The sequence below is a fragment of the Equus asinus genome, chromosome 4, assembly GCF_041296235.1.
Source record: "Equus asinus isolate D_3611 breed Donkey chromosome 4, EquAss-T2T_v2, whole genome shotgun sequence".
Taxonomy (NCBI): Eukaryota; Metazoa; Chordata; class Mammalia; order Perissodactyla; family Equidae; genus Equus; species Equus asinus.
Window position 1 is genome coordinate 14,379,857 of NC_091793.1, and position 8,019 is coordinate 14,387,875.

Sequence of the window (8,019 nt, forward strand, 5' to 3'; positions counted from 1 at the left end):
TTAAATATCACTAGCTGTGCATTTTGATATGAGGAATGCAGGCTGCAATTTATAACCGACAAAAGCGTCCCTGACTCTCCAGCCGCGCCGAAAAGCAGGACACGGGGCGTGCACGCCGGCTCCAGAGTGTTTATTTTAGAATTCATTTGTGAGGAAACATCATTTCAAATTCCACTGCCAGGTTCTAATCCGAGATTGCTCGTTCCTTCGGCAGACATCCAGGGGCCTCGCGATGGCACTAGGGGCTCTGACGGTGCCCTGCCCTCCACCCTGGCTTTCCTCGTGCCCCCTGGGCGCACTCCCTTCCCTGAGCCGAGCGGAGCCTTGGGCGGTGATTGGATGGAGACGAGGAGGATGTGCAGCATCCCCACAAAGGTGAGACACGATGCCCGAAAGGCCCAGAAGGTGGACAGGTAGGAAAGAGGCAATGGTGAGCTGGTGGGAGGGGCAGTGCACAAATTCCCAGGCTCGGGGAGGCTTTGCGGTTGGGCCCTGCACTCCTGGAGGAAGTAACAGAACTAAAGGCTCTCCGGCCTTCTCAGGAGGGGACCTGGAGCCCCCAGAGTGAGGGGCGGGTGATGCCTTGGTGTTGGAGGCTGTGCTGTGAGCTGCCGGTGCTGACGACCAGGGCTCCAGAGGGACACGGGGACACCAGGTCTGCAGGAATTGCTCCTCGAGGACACCGAAGAAGCCCACCTCCTCCCTCCCCTTTCTCTCCCTCCCTCCTTCTTCTCCCCTTCAGTCCTCCCTCCCTCGCTCCTTCCCCGCTTCCTTCCTTCGTCCTGTGTTCCTTTGCTGAAAACCAGTGTTCATCAGCATGAGAAGCTCTGTGGGAGACCAAGATTGTCTTATGAGGCAAGAGCACGTGGCCCAGCGGTGAAAAGTAGGGACTGTGCATCTGAGTGGTGCGACCTGGGCTGGCCTCCTGGAATGCAGTGGCTGTGGAGCCACTGTGCCAGCACCTGCCCACTGTGTGACCCTGGGTAGGTCTCCTAACCTCTCTGAGCCTCAGGGCTCCTCAATTGCAATGTGGGAATGATACTTCCAGCCTCTTAGGTTTGCTGTGGGAATCAAGCCAATTGTCTGGGACAGAGCAAGTGCCCAGTGAGCACCAGTTCCTGCTCCTCTGTTCCTCAGTTTACTCATCCCTGAGATAGATATGTGCTTACCCTTCGTGGTCACAGATGTGTGACGTGGTGGCAGTGAGAAGCTGTCAAGGTGCCCAGGCGACCCCTGGGAGTGATCCAGTCAGCATGGTCCCCCGCTCATCAGGGGACACTCCCAGCTGCTGCCCTCAACGGGCTCTGAGCTTGTCTAACCAGTGGGGTCACGATGCGATGCGCCAGCTGTCCACACTAGGGTGATGACATATATTTAGCCCTCATGGCGTGACATCTTTTGTGTTATTTTCATCTTTCCTAGTGCTGTGAGGGACAGGTCACAACCCTAGGGACGCTGGGCTGGGTGGTCCCAACTGACCCTTATCCGTCTGTGGGCCGTGCTCCCGTGGCCGAGGGGGAAGCCTGTGGGCTGCCCGCCTTCCCACACTGAGCTGCCATATGGCTCCAAGCACGCCCCAATGTGTGCTGTTTGAAAATAGCACAATTCTGAAGCCTACTGACAAATTTTATGGGTTTTTCTCTTTTGCTAATTTATGGAAAAATAGTTCTTAACCATTTATCCACAAAAGGACCGCCTGAGCCACGGCTGTGAAAATCCACTGGCAGGACAGTTTCTTAGTTAATGATCATCTATAAACGCAGACACCAGGGGAGGAGGGGTTTTCGTTATTAAAATGCATCCGGGAGCGCCCTCTTCTTTTCCGAGGGTGCTGGAATCATGTCAGGACCGGTAGACAGAGATCATGGGATGCTCCGGTCTAATGGCTCCCGAATCTGGCTGCCTTTGGGCCCGGCGCACAGAGCCCTGAGCCTGGCCGGTACTGGCCACAGCTCATCTGCGCCTACGACTTCTCCCTGACGTGTCCCTCACCAGATGTCAGCTCTTGGGGGCAGCGAAGGGAGGCATGGGGAGGACACGGAGGAGCTGGGAGCGCTCTCGCTATTGGCTGGCCCAGCTCTCAGATGCTCATTCCAGCATGAGAACCAAGTACCAAGTATCACGGTGGCTTTCTGGGAACTCAGTCCCTCTTGGAAAGCGAGGGCTCACATCTTGTGAGGCTGATGCTTCAGGGCACTGAGCAGAGATGCTCAAACTCTGCTCGGTAAATCACACAGACCACAGGGATCATGTACCCCACCCTCCCTCTGGGGCCTCACAGGCCACCCCGCTTTCCATTTTCCCATTTGTCACCTGCGTCACGGGGCTGAGCGATGACCCACATGGCTGACAAGGTGCCTGGAGACATTCAGGTGGAAGCACCTGAAGGTAAGGCACACACACGGGAAGCCCTGGCTGGACATCCCCACAGCAGGCAGAGGGGCTGCTGTCCTCAGCTGGGGAGATGGGGACGTAACTGAGACCTGGGGACACAGACCGTCTTCCAGAGGTCACGCAGAGGGCGAACAGCAGCCCAGCCTGGAGCCTGGTGGGTGACGGAGACCTGGAGCAAGGGACGTGCAGGGGGAGGGAGGGCCAGGGGGAGCCGCCCTCTTTGCGTGCAGCGTCTCTCTTGCACGCTGCCCTCTTCAGCCTGTCCAGGGGACCCTCAGCTATAGGGACAGAGGCTGGCTTTGTGCAAGGTAGATGGCCTGAGCTGGGGTCAGAACATGCAGAATTGGGGTTCCAGGGAGCTGCCTACTGTGCTCCGGGTCCTTTCTGTGTTTTCGCAGGGCGGAAGGCCATGAAATTTCTCCTGCTCATTTCCTGTCCTACAGATGGGAGCCCAGAGCCCAGAGGGGCCGGGTCGCTTGTCCATGGTGACCCAGCCAGTGGAGGCAGGTGGGGGCCCCATTGAAGCCTCTCTCGTCTGCTGCACTGGCCTTCTTCCCTCTTCCTGAGCCAAACTGGCTGGGACACCAGGGAGAAAGAGCCCGGCAAGTCTGCCTCGCTGGGCCTCAGTTTCCCCACCTGTAAAAGGGAGATAGAGTGCATCCCTCCATGCTGCTGGGATGACAAGGGTGGAGTCCCAGACACACGCCTTGCTTTGGGATCCTAGAAGGTGTTGGGGTCCCCTGTGGTGGCCGGAGATGTCATGATGTGGGTGATGACCGATTGGCAAGTTTCTCATAGAAGGACTGTGGGGCTGACCTGAGGGACCTCCTTCTAGGAAGCTCATCCTCTGGCCACTTGCCCTTTGTGCCCCCAAAGCCGCACCCCCACCCCCGGCCCTGTGCTACCTTCTGACCCAAAAAGGAGCATTTAGGACAGGCCACTCAGAAGAAAGGACAAACTCAGAGACCTGCCGTCTGGTTCTGCCCACGCCACAGCTTCTCGGGGCCCCTCCTCCAAACCCCTTGTGGACGCGGACATCTCCCCTGCTCCCCGGTGGCCTGCAGCCATCTCCTCGTTCTTGCTCTTCCAAGTGAGAAGCATGGCCTTCTCGAAGAGCAGCATCCGGTCCAGTGTGTGCCCAGAATCCTCTGTGATCCTTCAGGCAAGGATGAAGGCAGTGGATGCCCAACAGGGCTCTCTGCAGGGGGAGGGCCGAAGGCAGGGCTGGGAGGCTGTGGGTTGGGGTGGGGGGGGGTCTCTGCAAAGGCCGCCTGGCGGGCCTAACCCCACTGTGCAGGCCCTCCTGTGTAGGAAGGTCAACATGCCTCCGACTTCTCTCTGCGTTGGGAATGGTCTCTCCCCGTCTGTCCCCAGGGCACCTGTCCCTCCACACGCCTTCTGCCAGCCAGCTGTGCAGGGACATCCCGCTCCTGTGTTCACCTGGTTGGGGGCCCTGTGGAGCACGGTTCTCTTTCCTCCACAGAGCTGAACACCTGTCTCCTCCTCCGTTGCTGTCAGAGCCACGCACATGGGGACTTCAGGAGAGCAGGCTGCAAAGCTAGCATCATCGTTCCGAGGAAGCAGCAACCATGCTTCTGAGAAGGGCCGGCGGTCCCAGGCACGTCCTCGTCTGCGACCATCCAGCTTCCTCCACTGTCCAGCTCCCCCCACATCCCAGACTTCCGGTCCACTCCTGTCCTTGAGCCTGCGCAGTCCCCACCCGGGCCACACTTGGTGCCTCTGCCCCACGCTTGGCATTCCTGGAGCCCCAAGAAAGAGCTTCAGCTCCTTCACTCACAGGTGGCCCCAAAGACGACCAGTGGGTCTTACTGGCTGTTTCCTACTGAGGACCACCCCTCCCCATTCTTCATGTCTGTTCAGTCCCCATGGTTCAGGTGTGGCTGCCTGCTCTACTGAGCCCAGGGTAACCCAGGACCTGGGATGGCCCACGAGAGCGCTGCTGGCTGCAATGCTCCTTTTGGGGCTGGTTCACATCATATAAGATCAGGCCAGGAGTTTGTCACTGAAAAATCACTTCTTCTTGAGTTTCTGCCAGGGTCGCAAAGCTGGCAGGCTGAGAGCCTTGAACTGCGGCTGGCCGTCCCTGCAGGTCCCGGGGAGCAGCACCCCAGCATCGAACCTGCCCAGAGGAGAGGCCACTGAGAGCCCAGCGAGCAAGGCAAAAATCGCCGTGACCTCAGGAGCCGCCCGTCAGCAGCAGCTGGACCCAGACTTCTTTGCAGGTGGATGAGTGGAGGGTCCGCGTGGAGCCTGCGTGGTCTGCAGCATCTCTAGGCGTTTACTCAGCCGGGAGGCCTCATGATGTGCCAGGAATAGCAGGAGGCATCCCTCGGTGCATTCGTGCTACTGGCTGACCCCAAAGGTGCTGGGCATCTGATGTGGCTCCACATATACCCAAGTCCTGCCCCGTCCGGGTCTTCCCCACAGAGGGCGCGGGAGATGGGATGGAGATGGCAATGCTGGGGAACTTGACAAAGCTGAAATACTATTTTGATTTTTGGTTCTTCATCAAAAGGTCTTTCTGTCAAAATAGCTGGATGTCAAACTTGGGGGTGGGGTGTGAAGGGAAAGGGCACAGGTCCTGCCCGAGGTCCCTTCTGGCGTACAGGAGGAACGGGATGCAAGCCCCGCCCTCTGTCCCCCATGCCCGGCTCCACAGAGGAGCCTGAGAGTCCACTGACAGCCGGGAGCCTGAGACGGGGCCTCGATCTTCCACCCTCCCTCCACGTCTGACTCGGAGGCTGTCAGGGCTCAGTCCGTACAAAGGCTGGGGGTTGCCAGAAGGAGATGCCAGACGTGGGGCGGGTGACCCCAACAAGGAAATCCTCTGCTCTACCCCCGAGAGCCATACCAACCCCAAGGAGCCGTGACTGGAACCACGTCTGGGGAAAGATGATCTTTTCAGGCTTAAACAAAGAAAAAGAAATTCAGAGAGTGCAAGCGGGTGAGCCAGACTTCACTGCCATTCCCAGGCTGCTGGGCATGGCCGAGTGGGTGGAGTGTGCTAGAAAGATGCTGGGGGATCTGGCGAGCCCTCAGGACTCTGTCGCATCTGCAATCAGCCTGAGAGAAGATGAAGTGACTTGAAGTGGATTTATCTGAAGAGGAAGGGTGCTCTGGGCCCCTCGGGGCCGGCCTGAGCTCTCATGGGAAAGACGGGAAGGCGGAGGGTGGCAGCTCTGAGCACACAGCCCTCCCCAACCCGCCCGCTGGGCCCTGGAGCACTTCGCTTCATGCTTTAAGAAGTATTTTTCCCTCTGATTATAAAAGTATTAGATGCACACTATGGAAAATAGAGGAAAGTTAGAAGAATCTAATACCTAATCCAGTCACTCAAGCTAAAACTATTATCACTGTTTTTTTGGGTGTATTTCCTTCCAGACTTTTGTTTGTGCCTAAAAAACAGAATGAGAGTGCTGACGGTGCCCTAGGCCAGGCTTTCTCCCGAGAGCTTCAGACGCAGCGTCTCCCTTGCTCCCATCAGCAGACACCGCCATCGGAGACGTGAAGGACGAGGCGTGGGGTGCAAGCTGGCTGCCCAAAGCCCGCGGAGGGAGGGGTGGGGTTGAGACAAGAGTCCAGCCCCGGCTCCAGAGATGTCCCCTAAATGATGACTCTGCCGGCTGCTGTCCAGCACTTTCCCACGACATAGACTCCTCATTTGTCCTTACAATAATACCAGCAGTAAAGATCCGTGCCCTGCTTCGTCATTTACTAAGACACGGGCACAACTCTTCATAAATAAGTTTGTAGTGTGGACACACCGAAATGTAGTTCACCATCCCTCCATTATGGGCTGTTTAGGGTCTTTTCAAATTCTCACCACGATCAATAAGGCAACCATGAAGACTGGGGCTTACGTCTTTGTGGCATTTCAAGTTACTTGCCAGAAGTGGAATTTCTTGGTCAGGTAAAGACAGTGCACCTGTCGATCGAGGGGGTGGGTTCATCACGGTGGTATCACGTGGTCCACGGGACAGTGTGGCGGCATCCTTTCCCCGTTCAGCACACGAAGTGCAGATCGCTCCATCGCCCCATCACTGCGACTGCTAAGTGACGGAACCAGGATTGGGACCCGGGTCCACCAGGCTACAAACCGCACGTCCCTTCCACTAGACAGCAGTGCCTCCCACCCCTTCCTCCCTTCCTTCCTTCACTCGTTCATTCACTGCACTCATGGACCTTACATTCATGTGTGGGGTGTGTGCATAACCACAGACAACAAGCTAGAAAATAAGGGTATAAACAGGACCTGCCCTGAGTGCGAAGTCTGTGGTGTGAGCATACAAGCAGGCACTGTGGTGGGGCGCCTGGATGGGCATTTGGGGGCTGCCGTGGGTGGCCCAGGCAGACCTCTCCCAGAAGGCGTCCTTTTAGCTGAAGACCTTCCTTCCAGCAAACACACTCAAACAGTGTAGATGCTCTTAGCGCTGCTGGCTGCACATCCCAGGAGCCAGGTCTGGGGACAGGAGTTGCTTTCCCTAAGACCCCAGTGGCCCTGAGCAGGTGCTTGGGTTCTTTTTGGAGCGGATGGATGAAGGAAGTATCTTTTATTTTTTTTAAAAGATTGGCACCTGAGCTAGCATCTGTTGTCAATCTTCTTTTTTCCCCTTCATCTTCTCTCCAAAGCCCCCCAGTATAGTTGTATATTCTAGTTGTGGGTCCTTCTAGTTGTGGCATGTGGGATGCTGCCTCAGCGTGGCCTGATGAGCAGTGCCGTGTTTGAGCCTGGGATCCGAACCAGCGAAACCCTGGGCGCCTAAGCGGAGCGCCCGAACTTAACTGCCTGGCCACGGGGCCGGCCCTGAAGGAAGGATCTTGACATCAGGCTCCTCAGGGTGCGCTGGTTCTGGTCTGAGCAGAGCAGGTGGCAGCAGGCCCCCCATGTGGCTCTGGTGGAGCCCTGGGCGTTTCTGGGGACCCCATCTTGAAAGCAGGAGAGAGGCTGCCAGGCGGAGATACAGGAGCCCCAGCCAACACCCGAGGTGACCGCAGAGCCAGGCCCCCTCAGCCACATGCAGGACAGACAGCTGCCTGGGCCCGGGGCGGAGCCTGCCTTCCCGCCTCCCACGCCGCTGCTCCCACAGGGCCCCGGCCGTCCTCTGGAGGCCCATCTGCTGGATGGCAGCCAGCCCACGCCAAGGTAGGCCGTCCACCACACTGTCAGCCGGGCTGCACATGAAAGCTGGCAGGCGGGAGCGGGTCGTGCTGTGCCGAGGGGCTCCTGGCTGGAAGATGGCCACGTAGTGTCCTTGTCCCCGAGGGGAGGAGAAGGCCCCACGCCTGGGGACCCTGCACATCATGGAGCCAAACGGTTGCCTACTGCCTGTCAGTGATGGGACATCCCTGGGGGGGTGCTCACCTCCCGCTAGGATAGGCCGGGGGTGGCGAGTTACCAGCCTGGGGCGCTGACTGTGGAAAGTGCTTGCTCTAACTCCCAGCCATTGATGCTTCCCTGCCCTGAGCAGGGCTGTCACTTCCACACAAAATCCACGTGTGAGTCCACCATGTGAGCCGTGGGTGCCTTGCCCGTGCTCCAGTGGCCTCCTCATGGGGCCAGTCTACCCTCCCAGTGTGGACCCCAATCACGTGCTTTTTGGGCTC

The 8,019-nt window shown here is 58.0% G+C and overlaps 1 long non-coding RNA gene across 1 annotated transcript; it reads left to right on the forward strand.

The window, feature by feature from the left end:
* Positions 1 to 212: 212 nt before the first annotated feature.
* LOC139045158 (uncharacterized) lies at positions 213 to 6,104 on the forward strand. The gene is made up of 3 exons (XR_011503035.1): positions 213 to 375; positions 3,878 to 4,012; positions 4,505 to 6,104. It is a non-coding gene; the product is annotated as an uncharacterized lncRNA (long non-coding RNA).
* Positions 6,105 to 8,019: the final 1,915 nt, after the last annotated feature.